The sequence below is a fragment of the Balaenoptera borealis genome (genome assembly GCF_965194805.1).
Source record: "Balaenoptera borealis genome assembly, chromosome: 19".
NCBI classification, from domain to species: Eukaryota; Metazoa; Chordata; class Mammalia; order Artiodactyla; family Balaenopteridae; genus Balaenoptera; species Balaenoptera borealis.
In genome coordinates this window covers 1,428,907-1,453,474 of record NC_138878.1, presented here as the reverse complement: position 1 = coordinate 1,453,474, position 24,568 = coordinate 1,428,907, and the positions used below count along the sequence as shown (strand labels likewise).

Sequence of the window (24,568 nt, the reverse complement as noted above, 5' to 3'; positions counted from 1 at the left end):
TGCTAGAGTCAGACGCGCCTCCAGGGCTTCTTGGGCTTGAGGAAGACGCGCAGAAGCCTCGTGCCTGCAGTGCTGCTTTACCAGCTGCTGGCGGCACCTGGGCTGCTGGGCGCTCCACGTGCACGTGTCCCTGGGCGTCCGTACACCCGGGGGGAGGACCCATGTTCTGTCCCCGTCTCTGATGCGGGAGCCGAAGGGCTGCACGCTGGGCCAAGTTCTGGCCTCCTGTGGGTACCAGGTGGGTCACACACAACATCCCGCTTGGTCTCTAGCGCGCCCGGGGAGGCTGGTATCAGGCCGGGCAGGAGCCCAGCTCTTCTGCCTCCAAGCCAGGCACAGACGGGGTGGCCCTCGCCCAGACCCCCACCTGGATCTTTGCTCCAGAAACGGGTTTTAAGGGCCTCTGGCTGTATTCCATCTTCACTCTCTGCTACAAGCAAAGGGCAGGCAGAGGGGAGAAGAACTGAGGGTTTTTTCCAAACAGCTTTATTTAGATACAATTCACATACCGTAAAACTCACCCTTTTAAAGAGTACGGTTCAGTGGGTTTCACTGTACTCACAGAGCTGTGCAACGATCGCCACCATCGAATTCCAGGACGTTTCATCACCCCCCAAAACTCCTCGTACCCTTCAGCCCCTGTGCCTCCCCTCAGCCCCCACCCCAGCCCGGCAACCTCAAATCCACTTCCTGTTTCCGAGGGTTTCAACATTTCACCTAAAATGAGCGCCCTTTGTGACCGGCTTCGTTCGGTCAGTGTCATGCCTGCAAGTCTCCCAGGTCATCAGCGCTGCATCATCTGGGCTGAGGGACTCTTCACTGCGTGGCTACACCGCGGTACGTTTATCCATCCGTCCTTCCGCAGAGAGACGTCTGGGTTGTTCCCGCCCTTCGGCTGTTGGGAATAGTGCCACTGCGAACATTCATGTACAAGTTTTTATGTGGACATAGGTCTTCATTTTTCTTGGGTAGGTACCTAGGGCCATATGATAACTGCATATTTAACATTTTGAGGAACTGTCCGACTGTTTTCCAAAGGGGCTGCACCATTTCACATTCCCACCAGCAATATGAGGCTTCCAGTTTGTCCACATTCTCACCAGCACCTGTTGTTTTCTGGTATTTTGAATCTAGCCATCCTAGTGGTGTGAGGTGGAATCTCACTGTGGTTTTGATTTGCTTTTCCCTGATGGCTAATGATGTTGAGCATCTTTTCCTGTACTTACTGGCCGTGTGTTCATCTTCTTTGGAGAAATGTCTATTCAGATAATTTGCACATTTTTCAATTGTATTCTTTGTCTTTTTATTCTTGGGTTGCAAGCATTCTTTATATATACTAGATCCAGCTCCCTTATCAGACATATGATTTGCGAGAACTTCCTCCCACTTTGGGGGGTTGCCTTCTCACTTTCTTGATGGTGTCATTCACAGCACAAAAGATTTGAATTTGGTGAATTCCTGTTTATCTATTTTCTTTTTTGTTTGCACTTTTGGTGTCATAGCAAGAAGTCATTGCCGAACTCGAGGTTACAAAGACTTATTCCTGTTTCATTGTAAGAGCTTTATGGTTTTAACTCTTATATTTAATATAAGTTGTTGACTCTTTTTGAGTTAATTTTTGTCTATGGTGTGAGGTAGGGATCCATCTTCACTCTTTTGCCTGTGGATGTCCAGTTATCCCAACACCATTTGTTGTGAAGATTATCCTTTCCCCACTGAGTTGTCTTGACAAGCTTGTCAAATATCAGTTGACTGTAAATGTGAGGGTTTATTTCTGGACTCTCAATTCTAGTCCATTCCATTAATCTGTGTGTCTGTTCTTATTCTAATACCACACGGTCTTGATTACTATAGCTTTGAAGTTGGTTTTGAAACTGGGACGTGTCAGTCTTCCAACATTGTTCCTCTTTTTCAAGATTGTTTTGGCTCTTCTGGGTCCCGTGCACTTCCATGTGAATTTTAGGATCAACTCGGCAACTTTGGCAAAAAAGACAGCTTTGGGATGGTGGAAGGAATTACCTTGACTTAGAAATGGGACTTTAAAAGCATGTGATTCTTTGGGTGGTTTGTGGGAGACCTAGAGAACCGTTCTCCAATTATGAGTTCAAATTAAAAGGTCTGTTTCTCCATGTCCCAAAACACACCGCTCATTTAATCCTTACAGCCTCACGGGGTGGGTGCTGCTGTCCCATCTCAGAGCACAGACAACCGAGGCCCCAAAGAGCCAAGTCAGGGCTTCCCTGGTGGCGCAGAGGTTGAGAATCTGCCTGCCAATGTAGGGGACATGTGTTCGAGCCCTGGTCTGGGAAGATCCCACATGCCGCGGAGCAACTGGGCCCGTGAGCCGCAACTACTGAGCCTGCGCGTCTGGAGCTTGTGCTCCGCAACAAGAGAGGCCACGATAGTGAGAGGCCCGCGCACCGCGATGAAGAGTGGCCCCCGCTCGCCGCAACTAGAGAAAGCCCTTGCACAGAAACGAAGACCCAACACAGCCAAAAATAAATAAATAAATACATTAAAAAATTTTTTAAAAGGCCAAGTCAGGTGCCCAGGGCCCACAGGTGCAGGTGAAGGGGGACCATCGGGCACAGTGAGGTGCCCATGGCCACAGACCCAGCAAGCAGTAGCCGCTGCCATTCCCATCACCTTGGCCACACGTGTGCCTGGCCCCTGGCTGGACCTTGCAGGGCGGTGCTCGCCTCTCGACCAGGGGGAACTGGAAGCTTCCTTTGTTCTTTGCAGAGCCTACTCACCCTTGCCGGCTCACTTTCATCCCCACTGTGACCAAGAGGGTGACGGAGGGACTTCACAGGTGAGGAAGCAGGCCCAGAAAGCTCTGAGGCTTCCTCGCAGCCACGGAAGGCGGTGGCCTTCCCAGTGCGGGGGTGTTTCCACGGCTGCGACCTCCGTGCAGAAACACACAGCTGCGTCTGCCCACGCAGGAGGAGAGAGGGGCAGAAAGACCCTCGCCCCGTGGCTCAGCCCTAGAGACCCCAGGGTTCCAAAGGATGCCTGTCCTGCCTCTGGCCTGGGGAGTCAGATGCAGACCGAGGGGAGAGGCCAGGTCCCAGCGGGGTCCTCGGAGGAGGGGGGATGTGGAGCGGCTGCTGGCTGGTGCGTCTCCTTACCCTCCACCCCCTGCTGAGCCGCCAAGAGACCAGGCCAGGGCCTTCGGAGAGCCAGGGCGCCTCCACATCTGCCCCACTGTTCCGCCCCTGGCCGCCTGCTCCGGATGTTCCAGAGGAAACCGCCAAGCGCACAAGGAGCTGGCTGGAGTCAGGCCCCACCGCTGGGGACCTGCGTCAACCCTGTGCACCTGCAGCGCTGCACCCTCAGCCCACGGAGCATGTCTGCTGTCCCTGCTCAGCTTCTGGCCACCAGGCCACCGCAGCCCGGCCGGCCGCGCTCCCTAATCCCAGCCGGCCCGGTGGGCAGAGATGGCAGAGACCAGCCGCCCCACGCCCGCCAGCCCCCAGCCTGACATGCAGACAGCAGCTTCCACGACTCAGTCCCTCCCGCCTGAATCTCCAGGGCGGTTTAGTGTTCATTTTTTTTAACTCCCAGGAAGCTGGGAGTATCTCTAAACCTTGGGCAAAGGTGATGCAGGCTGCCACCTCGTCCTCTGCAGCGTTTGACTCCAGTGGAAGACCTTGGGGACCAGACGGAGCCGCTCCCTCATGGGACAGGACAGGGGTTTGCCCCGCCCTCCTCGGGGCAGGCCCTCCATCCTCTGCCCCGTCTCTCCTCATCCAGGAATCTGGGATGGCACTCCTTGGGGGGCTGATGTCCGTGAGGGTGACACCAGCAGAGAAACAGAGCGTCCCTGACAGCTGGCCTGGGCCCACTGCTGCTCAGCCAGCGAGAATAGGCCACCTTGTCCCCATCACGCTGCGGGGTCTGCTGAAGGCTGGACCCTCTCCATGGAAGAGACACATAAAATTCCAAGTCCCTCAGGCTTGCGAGCCCCAAACCCAGAGCCCCTGGCCTTGGCCCTTTCCTGTCCAGCCAGGCTGGGATCGCCATGCTTAACCCAAATAAGCAGGCCTTGAATGGCAGGATTTGGGGCAGGGTAATGGGCTAGCAGGATACTTTAGGAGGGTGGCCACATAAGACTGCCCCTGGCTCGAACTATATGAGCAGCCCCCATCCTACTCCCAGTTTGATAGAATCAAATCAATCACAGGGCTGAAGCCCTGTTACTCACAGGCTGACCTGGTCCCTTCCCTGTCAGGCAGGAGCCATTGGCAGAATTTAACCTCTTTTGGACAGCAGGAGCACAGAAGGAAGGAGCAGTTCCCCAATTGTTCCTCCAGCCCGATGAACTCCTATTCATACGTCAAAGCCCAAGCCAGGCATCACCTTCCCTGTGCAGCCCTCCTCTTCATTCTCCCCAAGGCAGAGCACCCACCAGGCACGTCCTATTCTTCCCGTAGTGGCGGCACACCCTCTTTCCCACCCTATGTGGTCTTTGATTTCTCCCATCCTGATTTCCAGCCCTGGTTTCTCTCCAACCTCAGGACGTTCGTGTGGACGTGCCCCACCTCATTCTCAGTGACCGTTTTCCCGGTCCCCAGGATCCATGGGAACCTCTAGGAATCTCCCTTTATTTCCCAAAGCCCCTCTGGCTCCGTTTATAGATTCACCATATGTCCTTCTGCTTTCTGAGCCGCCGAGCCTGGCTTGGCTCTGAGCTCGGCCGTCTGCAGGCGGGGGGGTTCCCGCACGTGCAGTGGGGCCACTGCGGCAGCTGACAAGTCGGGCTTTGTGGTCCCAGCCCTGTCCCCAGTCTGCAACCCCTCTCGACAAGTTATGGCCTCACATTCCAGCATCAAAGGTGTGTCCCACATGTGACAAGAGGGGCCTTTATCCCGGGAGTCCGGGCTCCGGCCGCTCGGGTCTGGATGGCCAGGTAGCAGTGACCTGTGTCTCAGCAGGCTCCCTTTTCCTCCAGAGCTGCTGGGCCGAGCCCAGGCTGGGACAGAGGCTGCAGGGACGTTCCGTGGAGTGAAAGCTGCTCCCCCTTTGAGGATTTCCCTCTGAAGCCACCTCCTCCCGGGACGTCACCACCAACCCCTCCTCCTGGTGCCCTTTGGCCACCTGGGAGAGCAGGAAGCAGCCTTGCAGGGCAGCTGCCCTCTCACAGGCCCTGGGACTAGAAATGGCATCACAGAGTCGGGTGATTTTTCCACAAGTCCTTTAGAAAGTCGAGAAGCAGTGGCTTCTGCTGGCAGAGGGCGGGGATCCAGGAAGTGGGGCCCCTTGAGTTCTGTTCTCATAAATAAGGACACTTGGACCCGTCACACGGCCACCTGGACTTGCCTTCCCATCTGTGTAATGGACATAATGAGAAGTGTTTCAGAGTTTCATTGTTGCTCTGGGATCATGGCCTTCAGAAGAGGAAAGAAAGCATCGCGTGCAAGGACGGGACTCCAAAAGGGCAGGGTCACGGGAGACCCACACGGCAAGGGACACAATTGCCACAGTCACGGGGGGGACAGCCGCTCACTCACGTGCTCATCACCTTGCCATGATCTTCGGTATCAGGCGAGCAGAGCCCAGGGAGAAGCTTGTTCTTGCAGGGAGCCCAGGTTCACGGAGAAGGTGGACACTCCCGCGTGGCGGCCAGAGCCGGCCATGTGGCCTGGTGTTTTCGGTGGATCTCACGGCGTGAAGCTGCCTTGTTTGTTGCCAGGCTCTGGACGGGGCCTGCGGACATCGGGCGGGGCTGGGGGGAGTCCTGGCCTCCAGGGGTCTTCGAGGGGCCTGTGCCACATCCTGCCTGAGGCACTGGAATGCTGGAATGGGGGTTCAGGCTGCTTGGAGGCACAGGGATCGAGGGTCTGGCCCATCCAGACAGGGCGAGCATGTGGACCCCCTTCCTCCAGCTTGAGAGCCTCTGATCCGTGGGACCAGGTGGTCCTGAACATTCAGGGGCGGGACCTGGGGCAGGTGGCCAGGAACGAGGGGCTCGCCGTCCATCACCCCCATGAGGTGCGCGTGCAGGGCAGATCCGGACGGAGTGCAATCCACCCAGGAACCCACACAGGGGCCTGTGTCCCCTCAGCCTCACCTCGGAGAGGGGCTCCTTACAGACGCTGGACCTGGACCCTGTGTTCTCTAAACGGAACCCGCAGGCCCCCGTGGAGCTGAAGGCGGCGTCTCTGCACAGCGGGGGGTCCTCTCAGCAGAGCCGCGCGGGAGGGGCACTGCTGGACCGCGTCGGGGAGGAGCGCGGGCCAGCGTGGCGCTGCTCCGGGCGTTGTGTTATCCCCCTGTTCACTTGCCAAGGTGTCCAGCTCAGACGAGAGGCGGTACAGGCACCCGCCCAAAGACGGCCCTCTGGGCATCTCTCCGCACGCACTCCACCCACGCCCCCATCCCACCTCCTCCCCCCTCCAGTATTTCAATCCCCCCTTATGAAGATGACCCCTTTGGGGTCTTGCAGACTTCAGCACCTCAGTCTGTCTGAGAGCTGCCAGAATAACAGCCACCCAGGATGCTGAGCCTTCCTACGACTACCGACAGGGCTGTGGGACTGTTCCCACTCTACAGATGGGAACACTGAGGCTCCCAGATCCAGAAGTTACCTGCGTGGCAGATCAAGGGTCAGAGATGGAATGCCCTCTGACACTATCCCACAAAGCTTTTGCTTGGTAGACAAGGAGACGCCAAAAATTCTGCAAAGACAAGTGGTATCATCATTGCTACTCTTTATTGCTAATGGTAGAAGATGTACCAGGCAGTATTGTTTACAGTGTGAAGGACAGGAGCCCCCTCCACATCCAATGGTACATTCAGTCTAATTCAATACAGCAGGGTGACCCAGACAGGCCGTGATCAGGGAAAGGGGTGGGCTGGTCACGGCAGCCCCGAGGGCAAAGGCAGCCCCGGGGGATGTCACAGGGACCACGTCTGTGTCCCTGCAGGTCCCAAATCCATAGGGCAGGCTAGAACCTCTGGCAGGAGCTGATGCCACAGTCTTGAAGCAGAATTTCTTCATCTCAGGGAAACCCCCGATTCTGTGGTAAGGCCTTCACCTGATCGGACGAGGCCCACCGCATACAGAGGGCAACTCTTTCGCTTGGGGTAACCGATTGTAGAGAGTAACCCTGTCTCCCAAATACCTCCGTGGCAATACCCAGACGAGCATCTGATTGGCTCCCCAGGGAGCACGCCTGGTCAAGCCGACACATAGCCCTGACCATCGCACCCTCTGAGCCAGGGTGGAGGCAACAGGCCTGCAGGTCCCGGCATCACAGGGTGGCAGCTAGAGGAGCCGTAGCCCCCTCTGACTCTCCCCCGCCCTGAGCCTCATCTTCCCAGCTTCCTGTGGCATCTCCGTGCACACAGGGGGCCTCAGGACTCTAGCGCTGGAGTCTTCGAGTCCCCACCCACTCCGCCTAAGAAAACCAAGGCCCAAGGAGTAGCGACTTGGCTGGGCCCCGTGGCCAGTTTTGGGCAGGCTCATGTCACACAAGGTGGCATGTGAGGCTGGCCTAGGGAGCCATTGATCGTTCGCTGGCTTTCATGGCATTTACCAGTCCCCAGTTCTCCCCTCCCACACGTAATTACTCTGGGCACATTTGTCCTGACAGCTTCTTGGCAGGAGCTGCCCACAGCTGCCCTCATTAACGGGGAATGCCAGTTTCAGTTTTCTCGAAATCAACAGTGGTCCCTCGTGGCTCCGGCCCCAGATAGCAGGAGCAGTTGTGCTGAGGAGGGCTGTGCAGTCGGCCGGGGGCCGTCATCCCCGGAGGGGCTCTGGGACCCGTGGAGACCCGGTCCCACCCCCGAACAGTCTCCTGTCACCTTGGCTCCATCGCTCCCCACCCCTCAGGACAGTGCACGTGACAGGTGCCACAGGGGTGCACGCTGGCCCAGGATGGGAGGCTAGGCTCAAACCTGCCCCAGAGCCAAGTGATCTTGTGTGTGTACAGCCCTCTGGAGCCTGGGGGACCTGCTGGGTAAAGGGGCGAGTCACTGCTCAGGGCTGGTGTCCTCTGAGGACCAGGGAACCGGATGGGCAGGGAGCGCTTAGTAGGCACCCCCTGGCCACGGCTACGGCCACGCCAGAGCCAGTCTCCCTCGTCTGCGCAGCGGGGAAAGTGACGGCTCAGAGCTGCCTGGCCTGGGCTCCCACCCCGAGCAAGCAGGCGCCAGGCGACAGGGCCACGTCTTTTATTCCACGCCGCCTGCCCCAGGTTCTCTGTCCTTGTAAACTGTAAAGTGCCAAGTCCCCTGAGTCCCAAGTCCCCGAAGTTCCTCAGAAACTCTACAGTGCCAAGGCACTGAGGGGCTGAGGCCATCTCCTCCGACTTTGTTGCCGCGGCCATGCTATCTTCCCACACCCGCCTGCCGTCCACGCTAGTTGGTCCCGTGCCCCAGCCCCTGACCCCCTCCAGGCCTCTCAGTGGGTCCGTAGAGCTCTGTCACGATAGGGCCACGTCCTGCTGCCGTACATGCTGGCTGCTTGACTCCTGAGCTTGAAGTGTCACGACCATGTCCGTCCTCACCCCAGGACCGACTGGGGGCTGCTTGGGGTGCAGGGGCAGGTGCAGGGCAGGGGCCACGGAGGCGTTGTCAGCTTGTACCCCGGCCCGCACGGCACCTGCTGCCCACCGGAAGCAGAGCCCCTCTGCCCAGTAGGGCCCGGGCCCCCCACTGCCGGCTGGTGCCTGCCCATGGTGATCGCCTGGGACATGGGCTCCTGGGCCCATGTGTCAGCTCCTGGTTCCCATCAAGTCAGTTGTCACCATTAAACATTAGCGGAAGGCGCTGAGCCACGGCCTCCCAGCCCCACCAGCTCCACTCCAGCCGCCCCAGAGAACAGCCCCTCCCGGGTCCCAGCAGCGCTGGCCGAGCGGACGTGCACTGCCCCGCTCCCAGCCACCTCTGTGCCCTTGTGGTCTGTCCAGGACCCTGGCTGCTGGCCAGGCCGGAGGACAGCCCTGTTTGAGGGCTGTCCTCAAACAGCCCTGTTTCAGAGTTTGAGAAACTCTGTTTCTCAGACACAGAGTTTCAGATGATGGATAACTCTCTCAAAGCCGCTTTCTGTTTGTTTGTTTAAGTTATTTATTTATTTATAAATTTATTTATTTATTTATTTATGGCTGCGTTGGGTCTTCATTGCTGCACGCGGGCTTCAGTAGTTGTGGCTCGCGGGCTCAGTAGCTGTGCCTCGCGGGCTCTAGAGCGCAGGCTCAGTAGTTTTGGCGCACGGGCTTAGTTGCTCTATGGCGTGTGGGATCCTCCAGGACCAGGGCTCGAACCCGTGTCCCCTTAATTGGCAGGCGGATTCTTAACCAGGGCGCCCCCAGGGAAGCCCAAGCTGCTTTCTGCTGACGAACAACAGCATTCACCTTCAGTCTCTGCCTGCGGTCTCCCCGCCCCCACCTCGGCCGTCCAGTGCATCACCACTGGCCACATGGGGCCCCTAAACGTGAATTCGCTAAAGCATGGTGAAATGGAAGCTTTAGGGCCTTGGTTGCACCACCCCCACCACGTTCCAAGTAGCCCCCGTGGCTGGTGGCATCCACTGGCCAGAGCAGACCTGGAACCTTCCATCACCACAGGAGGAGCTGCAGCTCCCGGCTCCATCCCCTCCCACTCCTTACTTTCACATCTGTGACCTCAGTCCTCACATATTCTAAGATGGGGAGACAGGCCCAGCGAGGCCCGGGGCCACCCAGGTCTCACGTCTAGGAAGCAGGAGCTCCGGGGCTCAGACCCAGGACGTTCCCGCCGGGCCTCATGGCCGGTACCACGTGGAGGTGGCTGTGGAGCTGCAGAGGGAGATGCACAGCCTTCTAGGAAAGCATCTTTATTCTCCCTTTAGGCCCAAATGGCAGGGATGCACTTTCCAGAGGACCAGGAGAAGGTGTGGCCCCGCCGTCGGCCACCAGGGGGCACTACAGGGGTGGCACCCCATGGCCTGGGCCGGGAGGGACCTGGGGCCCTAGCACTAGAGCTGGAGAGGCCTCCGAGGGCTGCCGGTTCCCACGCAACTGCCGTCAGTGCCTCCCCGGGGCCTCCCCCCACACCCATAGCGGAGCCAGGACGGCCCTTCCCGCTAAGTGATGGGTCAGCACCCTGCCTCCCTGCCCACTTCAACACACATTGGACTCCGCCCCCTTGGACTCGGAGGTCCCCACCTCACCCCTGGGGCTCGGTTCCCCCGGCTGCAGATCCTTCACAGCAATCGTGATTGTGACATGAACGCGGTTGTGACAACTCGAGCCCTCGTCTCAGTGGCTGTTGCTCCTGCCATCACGTCCCCCTCCCTTTCCCTCTCCCCCAGTCATCGGGGCCGCAGAGTGTCTTGGGTCATGGGATTCGGATGAGTGACCGGTGTCTGCGGCGCGTGTGCTGAGAGCGATGGGGCAGCGGGGCACCTGCTCGCCCAGAGGCCCAGTGCGGATGCAGGCACGCCTCTCCGCTGGGCACCCACTCCTGCGCGGCTCGCCCCAGGGCCAGTTAGCGCCCGAGGACGGCGGCTACAGCTGCCAGCTTCTGACTCCCCCTCTGCGAGTAGAAACCCTGGTCCACTAGGCATGCCTGGGCCTGCTGGCACCCTAGCCCTGGCCCAGGGGCTGGTGGGGGGCCACCGCAGGGTGTGGTCTTGAGCCGCCACCGTCTGTAACTGCACCTTAGAGGCGGGGGCCCCAGCCGCTCACACAGGGTGCCACGCCTGCACCCGCGAGGTCCCTATCACTCACATGCTGGCCTTAGCTGGTCAGATGGAACTGATCAGATTCTGTGGGGTGGCGTGGGGAGTGTTGGGGAGAGGTCAGAAATTGCCTGGAGCCGCTGGGTGCGGCCCTTCAGCTGCCATCTGGCCTTCAGCCCCCGCGTCCCCGGAGGGCCAGAACCTGATCAAGTCCCCGAGCTGTGGCTTGCTGGGGGAATGGCAGCGGGAGGGTGGGAGGACCCTTATGGAGGAAGGAGGGACCCTGAGTCCCTCATCCTCCCCCTTGTCTCCTGCAGAAGGACGGGCCTTCCCAGCCCCCAGCCAAGGACAGGCCGGGGCGCTTCGAGTCTGGGCCCCAAGGGCGGGCCTCTGGGTTCACTGAGCCTCGGAACTGCCCAGAGAGGAGAGCAAGGGCAAGTGTGGATGGGGCATCTGTGGCACGCGGACCCCACTTACAGCCATCGGGGCGGGGGCCGGCGGCTCCGCTGAGTCGCGTCCGCAGAGAAGGGCTGGGACTCCGGCGCCCTGGTCTTCCCTGCGTCCCGCTGCACTGACGGCCGGGGGGTCCCGAGCCTCTGTCAGGAGCCCAGCTGGGGGGGGCAGGTGGGAGCCGCAGCAGCACCGGAACGGCAGGAAGCCTGGAGGGTGTTCGCATCCGCTTCACTGGCGCAGGGACTCCAGCCGGGCCGGGCGGGGCACCCAGGCCTCCCCCAGCCAGGCAGGCTGCTCTCTGGAGCACGGCCCTGATGCCCAGCACTTCCTGACTCACCCCTTCATCACCCGAAGGATGCCCGCTGATGCCCCCTTGTCTCTCTGTCTCTGTGTCTCCGTCTCTCCGTCTCTGGCGTGATGCTGTCAGCTCGTGTCGAGGCCCCGTAAGAACAGTCGCGTTTGGCGTGAGGCCGATGTCCGGGACGTCCTTCCTTCCTCTGTCCCCAGCACCCTCCCTGTGGGGTCTCCGGGGAAACGACGCTCCGCACCCGGAGAGTGGGATCCATCCTGCTTGCTGGTGTGAGGGGCCCCGGGTCCTGGCTGTGGCCGCCCCTTCATGGGGCGTGAGCCCTGTGTCTGGGGGACAGCAGGCAGCCCCGTCGCAGGAATGGCCCCCAGCGGCGGTGGGCCCGGCCCAAGCACTCAGCTGAGTGGAGGTTTGACTCCTGGTAGCAGAGAGCAGGGTTGGGGTGGGGAGCGTCAGGGACGGAGCTGGAGACCCCAGGCCTGTTATCAGGCCCTGCCGTGTCCCTCCCTCCCTCCCTCCCTCCCTCCATGGACGATCCAGGCCGTTTCACCCCCTCCAACTCCCCGAGGGCAGGCCAAGGCCTGGCTGGGTCAGGCACCTCGGTGCCCCTCGGCCTGGGAAGGCCCATCTGTGATGTGGAGGTGAGGATGGCCATGGGTGTTTGTTGCTTGAGTGGAATTTGCAGGGCATGAGGCAGGGCCGGGCCTTTGTGGGAGCCAAGTGTCCACACGGACATTCACAGGGCCAGCTGGGCCCACACGCTGTGCTGTCATCTAAACAGGACAGCCGCGTGGTAGGGCCGTCCTGACATTTGGCCCGTGGTCGTCTGGAGCAAAAGGAGATAACGCTCTCCGTGACTCAGCGGGGGCGGAGCAGTCGCACCACGCCTGCCCTTCATGCCTCCTCTCTGCTCTGTGCCCGCCCCCCCACTTCCTTGCACACATTCTGAAGCCCAAAAGGGAGGGTCCGGCTGTGTAGTCAGACCTGGGGTCACGGTTCTCCGCCTGGAAAGAGCTGGAGCTCGCCGCTCGGCAGTGGGCTGGCCGTGTTGGAAGGCGGGTTGTACCCACCACGCTCAGCGTCAGACGCCCATGACAGTTCATCGTGGCCCAAGCCCGCCTGCCCATGGGCAGCAGAACGTGAGGCCGCTGTGGGGGCAGCAGGGCGTTGGCAGCAGCCTGCGAGGGCACACACACGACCAAGCTCCCCGACGTGGTGGAGCCCGCCCACAGTGTGATTCCGGGTCCCGAAGCTGAGAAGAGGGAGGGAGGTCCTGGTGGGGGGAGCGCACCGTGGGGCGGGCGGCCGGGCTGGACACCTGCTGCTTCTCGCCCAGAGTCCTCACTGAAGGGGCGCCACTTTCACCATCTTCTTTTTAAAGGTCGTGTAAAATGTTTTTTAAAGGAACAACATTCTCACCCTGCCATCGACCATTTGATCTTGGCTAAGCCACGGAACTGCTTCAGACCTCCACTTCCTTACCTGTGAAATGGGATTAATAATAGTGCCTTCTTCACAGCCCCTAAGAAAATGTCCTTGGAGCCCTCAGCCCAGGGTCTGGCCACGTCAGCTAACGTAAAGTCTGTGCTGCTGAAATGGACGTGGCCACAGCCCCACGCGGAGCGCAGTTGCCTTGTTCTGCTGAGGCGTCTGAGCAGAGGCAGCCTAGGGCTGACACGGCATCTGCAGGGTCCGGGACCCTGCTCCTTCTCCCTGGTTCTGTATTTCTTCAGCGGCCTAACATAACTGCCTCAGCTCCTGCCATCACAGCTGCGCTCCACTCCCCAAAAGTTGGGGTGCAGGCAGGGGAGGGCTCCCCCTGGTGTCGCACACCTCGCTTCCACACACTAGGGCAGAACTAGGCACGTGTCACTCCGGGTTGCTAGGAAAATGGGGAGGTAGTTCAGGAAGAGCATGGGCAGTGGTCACACCACACCCCGTCAGGGACGCTGCAGGTACCCCCAGGGCAACCCCCACGTGGCGGGCACCGAGTGAGGGGAGTGAATCAAGGCAGACGTTAAGTCGTGGGAGATGGGGTGGTGGGGGAGCTGGGTGCTGGGGAGGGGACAAGCCTGTGAGTGACAGTGGCGACCAGTCCGGGGAGATGGCACTCGTGCGTTTCGGCTGGAACATAGCCACGTGCAGGGGAATCAGGTTCCCGGAAGAGAGAACGGCATGGACACAGCAACGGGCAGACGAAATGCAGTTTGGCTGAGGAGCAGAGAGGGAGCAGAGGCCCAGGGAGTGGGAAGGAGGGTCGGGTGACTTTTCCAGGCCTTTACTGCTGACTTTCGACTGTAGCTGGAATAGTCAAAGGAAACTCGGAGAACACCCGACACAGATTTCCCATGGTTTTTATTAAAATGCAAGTTCCTGGGCCCTGCCCTTGACCCACTGACCCAACCCTGGCGATGGGGTCCAGGGGTCTGCCTGTAACTGCTACTGTCAGCAATAGGGAGCCATTGAAGATTCATGAGCTGGGGAGTAGCACAGTCACCACTGGTGAGGGGACTCCAGAGGGCTTGACTTTCTCCTGCGCTCTGCTTCCTCATCTTTTGAGAACTCATAGAAGTGCCTCCAGAGGGAGAGGCCTGGGTCAGAGTCGGTCCAGACGTGGAAACAGCTGGCAGATAAGAAGGGCGGACAAACGTGATGTGGTCTAATTCCTTCCACGGATCACCCGTCACGACCTCGGTGGGGGAAGCTTCTTTGAGGAGCTTCGGCCGGCAGAGCTGGAGCAGGGGAGGAGGGGGCCGGGGTGTGGGGACCAGGCCAGCCCAGAGGAGCAGGCAGGGGGGCAGTTCGGAAGTTCGGAGGGGCGGGACGCCAGAGGCCTGACCCCCGCGCTCCTCAGAGGGTCTCGGCAACTCCAGGTCACGCGTCCCAGGATGGGGTCCCCACCTGAACCCTGGGAACCCCTTGGTCCCAGACAATCCGGGAAGGTTGGTCACTCTGGCTGGGATTGGCTTTTGTTGAAAATATTGGTCTCTTGACTGTCCCGGGGGAGGGAGTCAAGGAAAAACTTCTTGGACAATGTTTGGGCTTAAAACTTCATGGGGTCCAAAGGGGGAGCACAGCCGAGGCCAAGAAGTGGGAGAGCTCACCCAGGATGCTCTCAAAGCACATCACTAGCCAAAAAGTGGAAACAGCCCAGATGCTCATCGCTGATGGTAACACAGTGCAGCCCGCTGGCCCGATGGAACACTACTCAGCCATAAAAAGGAACGAACCGCCCCAGCATGGGTGAACCTCAGAAACATCAGCCTGAGTGACACAGGCCAGACACAGACCACACACAGACCACATATTGGATGACTCCATTGATGTGAAATGTCCAGAACAGGAAAATCCAGAGACAGAAAGCAGATGGGTGGTTGCCATGGGCTGGGGGAGGGGGAGGGGCGAGACTGCTAATGGGAACAGGGTTTCTTTATGGATGATGGAAAAGTTCTGGAATTCGGTAGTGGTGATGGTTGCACAACATTGTTGATATACTGAAAGCCACCAAATCGTGCACTTTGAAAGGGAGAATTTGATGGTGTGTGTATTATATCTCCATTAAAAACAGACCCCAAAATTTAAAAGTTAAAGCCACATGACTACTCAGACCTTGCAGATCCGGGGCTGCTTTCTCAGCAAGCCCTTTCCTGGGATCCCCCTGGGGTGCCAGTGGGGTAGAGGGCCAGGGGCCACCAGGCACAGCCCCCGACTCGGCCATGGGGACCCAGGCCAGCACTTTCCTTCCTGAATTGTTCTCATGAGCGTGGATTTCTTCTGTGATTGGCATGCATTCATGGTTTTGAAAATTATACGGACTAAAATAATAATAAGCCCTAAACTGTTGGCAGCGGTCCCATTTGGTGGGAGAGAAACATCCTTTTCTGTATGTTTGACTCTTCCTCGCACTAAGTATGACTTTGATGGTCTTTAAATTACAAAAGAAAGTGTGGAAGCCCAAGCAGAGGGCCATGCCCCGAGCTCTGGTTTCTGTCTGGGCGGGATCTGACAGGCGCTGCACGCGTGCACACACGCACACGCAGAGGTGAGCTCTGTGTGCCTGTGCGCGCTGAGCTACTGGGTGAGGTGACAGTGGAGGTCGTGCCCTCCCTTCGACTCTGTTTTGGCAAAAGAACTAAGAATCCTGCTGGAAGGCGGGAATTCGAAGAATTTAGGCATTTCCAATCCAGCTCAGACTTTCTCTTTCCTGGGTAGTTGGCTGCTGTCAGAGGCCAATCCGCACGTGGGGTTGGGGCCACCAGAGGGTCAGCTCCGTGGTCCCGGAGGCACGGGCCGAGGCTGCTCTGTTCCTCTGCCCCCCTGCATGCCCTGGGGGATAAGCAGCCAGGCCTCCGAAGGGTCAGAGCCCACACAGGGGGCCGTTTGGATGTTGCCCCCGTAACTGGGGCCTGGCACCCCCAACCAGGGGCAAGGGAAGGAGACTGCAGGTGCCTGCTGGCGGGAAGGTTCCCTGGGGGCTACGAAGGGCACTCGGCCCCGGAGACCGTGGGGCAGGGTTTGCCGCTCGGGGGTTCTGTTTTTTCCCGCCTTTCCTCTTTCTCCCCTTCCAGCCACGCGCCTTCAGCCCCTGCAGCTGACCCAGCACTTTGCAGGCCGTGCTGCTCAGCACGTCCCAGCCCGAGCCAGGCCTCTCCCCCGGCAAGCTCCGTCCCGACGGTGGTTCCCCCAGGGCAGGCGGCCGGGTGGGGTCAGGGGTGCCTTCCCGTGCCCTCGCGGCTGCCCTCCCCTCACCCAGGGCGGCCGCCCCTCTGGACAGGCTCCTGCCACGGCTCGGGATGGCCCGCCCGACCCAGATCCGCCTCCGCAAAGCGATGACATCTCAGAGAGGAATCCTGGCTTGCAACCGCATCCCAGGAGGGGCTTATTGAGGATTAAGGGGGTCATTTTCTTTTTAAAGGGACCGCGGCTGGCTTGGTTATGAACTGACCAGGAAATCCCATGACCCAGGAGATGGGCCTGGAAACACACGTGCGAGGTCAGCGTGAGGCCGGGACCCGACGGGTTGGTGGGCCTCTCGGTACTGCCGAGATCTCTGGGATGTCCCCGGGCCGCAGGCACGGTCACAGCTGCAGGGTGGGGATGGGGACAGGTGCTGGCACTCGTCCCGACCCAGGGCTGGCAGCCGGCGGAGGGCACTCGAGAGCAGAGCTCGCTGGACTTTCCGAGACCCCGGCACCAACAGGGTGTCCAGTGAGGCCTCCGCATCCTCCAGCAAAACGACATGATCCAGCCGACACGTCCGCCCTGGGGTTCCGCAGAAAAGATCAAGGGGGTGACTCGTGGGACCAGGCGGTGGCTCGGCGGCCACCTACCCGCGGTGCAGGCGCTCCTGGTTCTGCGTCTGACGTCGCCTCCCAGCTCTGTGCCCACCCCCCCGATTGGCACCTCCTCCCCTCCCCACCTGCCCGGTGGCTCCTGGCTCATGCTGACCTGCCTGGTTTGGGGGTTCTGTGTCCGTCCCTCAGGGGCCAGAGCATGTCTACCGGGGTCACCGCCCCCTCCCCACGATTCTCTCCCCAGTCACCTCCTGGAGGGCAGACCAGGGGCTCCACAGACCCCAGCGTCCTCCTCGCCTAGGACCCCCGGTGGCCAGGCCAACCACAAGGCTGGGGTGAGCCCTCGTGGTTCGAGCCCTTCAGACAACAGGGCCTCGGGGGCGTGGGGTGAGAGGCCCCAACAGTAACGCAGACCTGGACCACGGCCGGGGCGACCGGCATTCCCACGTTAAACACTGAAAAATCCCACATCCCGGAAACCCTCTCATCACGGGCAAACCGAGCAGATATTCCGGCTGCACCCCGATTTCCAGACGCCCCGGTGACCTGCCCGAAGCTGGACCCCACCAGCAAGGCCTCCCACTCCCTCCCCCGAGGCCCAGGCCAGCGTCCTGCCATCACAGGTCCCTTCGAGACCGCTGTGAAGGCCCCACTGGCCTGTCTGCAGGGTGCAGAACCCCGGCCTCCTGGCAGCTCCACCTCTGGTTCTCTCTGAACCCTCTTCCTGAGCCCCGACCCTCCACTGGGTGAGCAGGGGTGGGGTGGGGAGAGGGGCTGACCTTCCTGCTTAGGAATCTCACTGCAGGCTTCGGGGAGGGGGTGCAGGACAAAGCCCAGCCCAGGGGAAGGTCCTCGGGCCAGTGCCTTTATTCGTGGCCATTCTCCATCTTTTTCAACCATGATTTCTTCCCTCACCTCCCTAGTTAAAAGTAGTTGGCAAAGCCAGGGAGAAACCGGGCAATGGTAGTACCATTCATAGACCTGGTGCCCACCCTTCATACCCTCTCGGGCTCCAGCCCTCACAGCTCTCCTAGGAAGGAGGGGCTTGTCACACCCCGGTTCACAGAGAGGTAAACCGAGGCTGAGGGCAAGCAGTTTGACCAAGACCTCGGCAGTAAGCCCTGGGCTTGCTCTTGTCTGCCCAGCTGTTCACTTAGGCCCTACTAAATCCAGCTCGTCCCCCCAGCACCCACTCACCCCACGCGCCTCACCCACCTGCCCCTGCCAGACACGATGCTCAGGGCCAGGGATGCGTAGACACAGGTAAGACTCAGCTCCTGCCCAAACTAGCCCCAGCCCCTCCCCTTCTGCAGAGAGAATGCTGTTAACACTGATGGGTAACCTCCCAGAACTTTCCATGCCTTCATGGGTATATAGTGTTTTTACTAACGGGATCTGAGAGCATGTCCTTCGCTTATGACACCAGGGGACACTTTCCCACAGCGGGAGGCTTTGAGCCAGCCTGTTGACGGCCATTCAGATTGCTGCCGTTTCTTGCTGTTCCTAGCTGTCCGCTGCCAGCATCCTCTGTTCCTATAAGTGTGGACGCGTTTGCCAGCATTTCTGTAGGATCAGTACCTAGATGTGGGACTGTAAAATAGTCATGCCTATTGCCAAGCCTTCCGAAAAGCTGGACCAGTTAGGCTACCACCCCAGAGCCAAGAGGGCTGCGTCACCACCCCTACGTTAGCCCTGCAAGTTACCAGTGTTCCCATGTTGGAACAAAAATCAAAAACCAAGAGGGCATCTCCTAGTTTCACTCTGCCTTTCTTCAGTTCTTCTGGGCCTCCACTTGGTGGGGCGCAGGGCTGAGGAAGAACCCCCCCATCTGGCTCACTGCCTCCAGAGGTGGGGGAAGCAGGTCTCGTGCCGCTGGGAAAGGGGTCAGTTCCTCTTCTGACCCTCCCCTGACCTCCACTCCTGAAGCTGCCTGCACAAAAGCTGCTACTGAGAGCCAGCCAGACTGGGTACACCCTCACACCACCTTGCTGCCTGTGAACTTGGACTTACCTTTTCACTCATCGGAACCTCAACCACAAAAAGGGAGCACACAGACCGAGCAAGAGAGCATGGGTGAGAAAACACGTGGCATGTAGTAGGTGCTCACTAAACACTGGGCAGCTGTATCATCACCTTCATCACCATCAGCACCACCATCATCATCACCATCATCACCACCATCACCATCATCATCATCACCACAGTCACCATCATCACTATCTTCATCACCATCATCACCACCATCATTATCACCACCATCATCACCATCACCACCATCATCACCATTACCATAGTCACCATCATCACCACCATCACCACCATCATCACCACCATTAGCAGCACAGCACTCATATTCCCCTCCGTGGATACACCCCTGTGTCCTGAAACCTTAAGATGCAGGCTTTGGGGACAGTTCCCCCTTTGTTCTGAGATCAGAGCTGGGTCTGGCCCCAGCCCCTCTGTCTTGGGCGCTCTCCCTCCAGGTGGGCCTTTGGATCTCCAGAGTCTCCTTCAGCAGATGGTTCTCCTCACAGTGTTGAGAAGAGGCACAGTGAGACGGGTTCTTGCCGCCCTTCCTTTGTGTTTGGTTGTCATCAGTAAAACCACTGAGAGCATCTCTCAGAAATAAACAAACTTGCATTTTTGACAGATGGAGGATGGAAAATGACTCATAGGAAGCATATTCCAAGTGCGCCTTCCCATTAGGTATTAAGTGGGTCAGGTTTCGGTGCGGCAGCCAAGAATGCTGCGGCTTACTGCAGGGAATGGTGCCGTCAGTGTGGGGAGCTGGCGGCAACGCCTGCCACCTGGAAACACCCGTGGGAACCCTCGACACAGGCGTCAGCACACGCTCTGCACCCGTCCCCACCAACCCTCACGGGGGCGCAAGCACCTCCATGCCAGGGCACAGCCTCAGAGCCAGGGGTCCTCGTGGGCAGGGCTGGGGTTGGCATTGACCTGGTCCCGAGTCCAAGACATTGACTAGGGGCTGTTTAGTAGAAGAAACCCTTTCTGTGCAGTCACCAGGCACGTCCTGCAGCACGTGGGCAGCAGGAAGGCACCACCTGAGTGAATGAAGCAAGGCTGACCCCGTGACACGTAAGCTGAGAAGGGCCAGTTGGAGGGAAGGAGGCCCGGGAACATGGTGGGGGCCCCTGTGGTACCCACTGCCCAGAACCATCACTTCACAGTTTGCAGAGGTCATCTTCGTGTGGAGGACCTGTGCAAACAGTGTCTGCTCCGTTCCGCAGATGAGAAGACTAAGGCGCCCCAGGTGCCCCTTCAGTCCAAGCACCTGAGACCCAGGGGTCCTGCCTCAAAGCCTGCAGCCTTCCCATCCCCTCAGGGCCCCTGAGCTGAGCCTCCAGCGAGTGACGTCCCACCCCGTGAGCTGTCGTCATGTCTGTGCTGCTGCCTCTCGCTGCCTTGGTCCTGAGCCTCAGGGGAAGGGGCCGGCCTCACATCACACCCCCAGCCATGCTCTGGCCTCCACGGCCCGCCCAGGCGTCCTTGTTGCTCAGCACCAACCCAGACAGAAACCAGGTGCTGGGGTTCAGCTGAGAGAGGGCTCTGGATTGGCTGGGCATGGAAGAGGGGTCCAAGGTGACTCACAGTGACGGTTACGAGTTGGGGGCGTTTCCTTCCAGCCTGATGGAGACGGAGACAGGGAGAGAGCAACGGAGAGAGATGTGGGGAAAGTCGGTTTGGTTCCGCACGATCGCTCACGCGGCCTCACCTTCCTTCCGAGACGGAGGAGCTTCTGTTCTTCTCACGGATTCGGGCCGGGGGTTCTGCTCTGCTCCTAAGATCTGAAGAGGATAAAACAAACAGGGCAGCTGGGCTTGGAGAGAATGTGGTGTTGGCGGGCTCAGTTCAGTGAAGGGGGCGCAGGAGGGAAGTTTAAGAAGTCCTTCTCTATCTCTTTTTTTTTTAGTATTTATTTATTTGTTTGTTTGTTTGTTTGGCTGCACTGGGTCTTAGTTGCAGCACGCGGGAGCTTTGTCACCACGTGCAGGCTTAGTTGTGGCATGCACGTGGGATCTAGTTCCCTGACCAGGGATCGAACCCGGGCCCCCGGCATTGGGAGCGCGGAGCCTTAGCCACTGGACCGCCAGGGAAGTCCCAAGGAGTTTTGCTCTTGCATCAGATGTCGCCCCCTTTTCCTAAGAAACTGAAGACTTAAGCTACATCACAGTTATTTTTCGGACACTGGACTGCGCTTCCGTGGACACGTGTGTGGGGGTCACATGCACACGGTACAGATGACATCATGCTGCATTACGTGCTGCATCCCATCCCCTCACTCCGCCGGGTCGTGAAAAGGCCTCCTGAACGCGATTCGCTGGCTGCCAGTACGTCCCTGGGGGGCTGTTCTGTCACTTCCCTCAACGCTGCCCAGGTGTTGAACCTTAGTTGCTTCAGAATCTGCTCCCGTAAAGCACACTGCAGGGAACATCTGTGTGCTTTAATTTGTACGCCCTTTGATTGTTCCCTCGGTTTTCACTCCTTCAGTGGGATTCCTGTATCCAGCGTTTGAACGCCCATAGGTCTGTGGATGTCGTTCCCGGTGGTTTCTACCCACAGAAACTCGACCACCGCCAGCATCTTTGGAGATGCCCTGGAAGGCCAGAACCCTGCAGCCCCGGGAGACAGGACACAGGCCGTAAGGCAGCAGCCGGATTGGGCACCTGGGGTTCAGCAGCATCACGTGCGTGAAGCCTGCCCCCCGGGAGCAGGGGTGAAAAGCTGGCTCAGTCCCTCAGGTCCCACCTCGGACCCCTCGTTGCTGGGCCTGGCAGCCATTCTGGGGATATCAGGGTGAATAACACAGCCGAAGGGAGTGACAGCCCGCTGATGGGGACGCCTTCTCAGGAAACCACCAGCAACGCAGGGTGAGAATCTAGGGCCTCTTGAACCTGTGAGCCTCATGGGCTCAACCAGCCAGGAGGGGGCAGGGGTTGAGATGTGGCCCCTGGTATAGGTCCACCTGGAACCTCCGAATGGGACCTTACGTGGAATAAGGGTCTTTACAGGTGTAGTTAAGGTAATGAGATGAGATGAGAGCATTCGTCCTGGATCACGATGGGCCTAAATCCAGGTGCCCTTAGAAGAGAAAAGCAGAGGGAGATTTGAGACACAGACACAGAGGGGAGGCCATGTGAGGACAGAGGCAGAGCCCGAAGGGCTGCAGCCACAAGCCAAGGACGCCTGGAGCCCCCGGAAGCTGGAGGGGGCAGGAAGGACCCTCCCCCAGAGCCTCCAGAGGGAGCCCGGCCCTGTGACCCCTGGACTTCGGATTTCTCGTCTCCAGAACTGTGAGGGGATAAATTTCTGTCGTTTCAAGCTGCTGAGTTTGTGTTAGTTTACTGTGGCAGCTGCAGGTCACTCCTAGGAGGGTCGGCTCCCTCAGCAGGGGGAAGTGGCTGGGTCAGGTTCCCGGGATCTCCTCTGTTCACTCACCCCAAATGCGTCCTCGGACCAGGGAAACCAGCTGAACTTGCCAGGGGGCAACCAAGCCCAGAGCCCACGGCACGTGGAGGGCGCCTCTTAAAAGCCCTCGATCTCAGCCTGAAAGCTCTGACGTGAGACACGTCGCCAGGTTTTGCGGGTTTGCGTCCTCTTGGGTGTTTCTCCAACACTAATTGACTCGTCACCAAGTCTGCGGCCGCTCTGTTTTTTTAAAGTCTTCCTGCCGCCCTTTAATCAGGGTCCCTGTGCCCGGCTGTGGTCCTCTGTGTCAGGATGCCCCGTCGCCTCCTCAGGCCCTGCTCAGGAGGACGCCGTGCGTTTCTCGGTCCCGTTGGCTCCAGTTTGATGAGTCTCCCTCTTCTGCCGGCCGGCGGCTCCCCGTTCTGAGCGCGGGGATGAGGAGTCTGGGGTTTGGAGCCGGGCCGGGGCGGCCGACAGCCGGTGATCAGGCCCGGAGCCTTCACAGGAGGGTGCGGTGCGCTGAGGGGCTGCAGCGGGTACGCTGGGGGGGGGGGGGCCTGGTCCTGGGAAGAGGAGCCCAGCCCCTTGCTCACTCCTCTGCCACCGGCACGGCCCCAGACCCCGACTTCGCCCGGCGCCAGGCTCCTCCACCAGGTGGACACTGGGTGGCGTTTCCCTCCTCAGCAAGATGGGGTGGCCCTGCCGCTCCCTGCCGGGGGGTCTCTGAGCCCCCAGCCCTCCCCCAGTTCTCCTTGTCTCGTAGAATGGATATTTCACACGTTTTATTCTCTCACCGTCTGGAGGCTGGAAGCCTGAGATCGAGGGTTCCCCGGGCTGCTGTGCCCTCCAGAGGCTCCGGGGAAGGTCCTTCCCGCCTGCTGCCGCGACTTCTTTCTCCGCTAAGAGACTGGAAAGAGCTAGTTACCCCACCGCAGTCGTGTCTAAGGATATATTGTTTGATCTGCGCCTCCCCCTGCATGCTGTCCTTTAAAGCAAGATGCTAATTTAAATCTGTCTAGACAGGTCAAAAGAAGTGATAGGTTAGCCCTTGTTTTTCAGTTTCTGCCACATGTTAAAGTATGAAAGTTGTTCGTTGCCTGTGCACCTCACACCCTACTAGACAAGAGCCTTGCACAAGCTAGTAGGAAAAAATATAGGGAGTTACACCAAGCTTATCTAGGCCTATTTTAATTCAACTATTAACAGAAGAATATTAAAATTTAAAATTCTGGGTCAAACCTTAAATTGGATGGGGTGCTGGGACAACAGACATAAACCGGGACTGTCCCTGCCAAACCCAGACATGTGTCACCTTAGCTATAAGACAAAATAAGAGTGGACATCTTCATTTTAAAGGAAATAAAATGTATAAATGTTGTCTATCCATTGTGGGTTCTTATGAATGGATTTATGTAAATAACCAGCTTGAAAGGAGTGGTCTATTGCCTGCAGGCCTTTGAGCCCCTGGGCCTGAGGCCAGCCCCACCCCGTCTCCTCACGGCCTGTCCTCTGTGCCTGTCTTCTTGTGAGGACACCAGTCATACTGGGCGAGGGCGCACCCTGTCCCGTGTGAGCTCATCTTCACTCAGTCACATCTGCAGAGACCCTTGGCGAGTAATGTCACCCTCACGGGCTCCAGGTGGACGTGAGTTCCAGGGCAGTACTACGGGTGCAGAGAGGGACTGCATATAAGCCACCCGGAAGCCGAACCTGAAGGTGTCTGGGCAAATCCGGCGACACCAGACAGATGGGACCAGAACCAGGCCCCAGCCTTGGCGGGGAATTCGGCTCTGGAGGCTCCCAGCTCGCCAGGCGGCCCGCAGGGCAGGTGCAGGGCCAGGCAGGGCTCTGTGCAGGTGCGTCCTGCTGGCCACTGGCCTCCCCGCCCACCTGGGGCGACACTCGGGCCATCCTGGCAAAGGCATCAGGTCAGGCCTTGCCGCCTCTGCTGACGACGGCGCCTGACGTCAGCCGGTCACTTTGCTTTCCCGCCCGCTCAGTCCTCAGCCCCTCCTGTGTCCCCTCCTCACCCAGGCAAGCCCACACCCCCGGCCACAGAGGGCAAGGATCACAGCCCCCAGGTGGGGCCCCCGGTGGCCGGGGGGGGGGCGGTGTGGACACAGCTGCATCTTCTCAGGGGCACCCAAAGGACCAAATGCCTGGCAGAGCCGTAGAACCGACCACACGGTACCCCAGGGACCGACGTGGGCACAGCAGCTCACAGGGCCCGGGGCGGGGGCTGCTGCCTTAGGGCGAGCACTCTGGGCCCCGAGAGGTGCAGCAGGCGTCTTCCCACCTGAGCCGTGGCTCGGCAGTCACATCAGCGTGCCATGTGACGTGGCTTTGGTTCCAGGGTGAGGGCGGGGACGGGGCAGGTGAGATCGACCCCGTGGGGTGCATCCCCTGCTCCACGGGAAG

The 24,568-nt window shown here is 59.3% G+C and overlaps 1 protein-coding gene across 4 annotated transcripts in view; it reads left to right on the top strand.

Moving 5' to 3' along the window:
* ZNF469 (zinc finger protein 469) overlaps positions 1-24,568 on the top strand; it is a 284,463-nt gene that overhangs the window by 159,628 nt on the left and 100,267 nt on the right. The gene's annotated exons all lie outside the window — the stretch shown is intronic.